Here is a 420-nt window from a genome sequence, read left to right on the forward strand (position 1 = left end):
AGTGCAGTTCTTTGTGAGGGTGCAGCCAATAGCAGGATCGAGGCAGTCGGCTGCATAAGTCGGCAGCGCACATCCGTGGACTCCATTTGCCTGCCTCGGAGGGACATTGATGTCTAAATGTGTTCAGCTCAACATGAGAGGTTGTGTTTGATAAACCTCCTGATGCAGATTTGTCTTGTTTGTAAGTGCTGCCAGTTTAGGCTGTCCTTACGAGGCACACACGCGTGCTATGCATGCTTTCGCACTCAGTCCATGACTGCGAACCATGGCCAGAACCCGCCCCTTAGGTAGCGCAGGCTCAGGTAGGTCTCTTGTGCTCGCTCCGGCAGCACATATACTAAAATTGGAACGATACAGAGAAGATTAGCATGGCCCCTGCGCAAGGATGACACGCAAATTCGTGAAGCGTTCCATATTTTT

At 51.2% G+C, this 420-nt stretch overlaps 1 non-coding gene across 1 annotated transcript; it reads left to right on the forward strand.

The window, feature by feature from the left end:
- Positions 1 to 313: 313 nt before the first annotated feature.
- LOC133117280 (U6 spliceosomal RNA) lies at positions 314 to 420 on the forward strand. Its single transcript, XR_009706064.1, has one exon. It is a non-coding gene; the product is annotated as a U6 spliceosomal RNA (small nuclear RNA).

The sequence above is a fragment of the Conger conger genome, chromosome 17 (genome assembly GCF_963514075.1).
Source record: "Conger conger chromosome 17, fConCon1.1, whole genome shotgun sequence".
In the NCBI taxonomy this organism is placed as follows: Eukaryota; Metazoa; Chordata; class Actinopteri; order Anguilliformes; family Congridae; genus Conger; species Conger conger.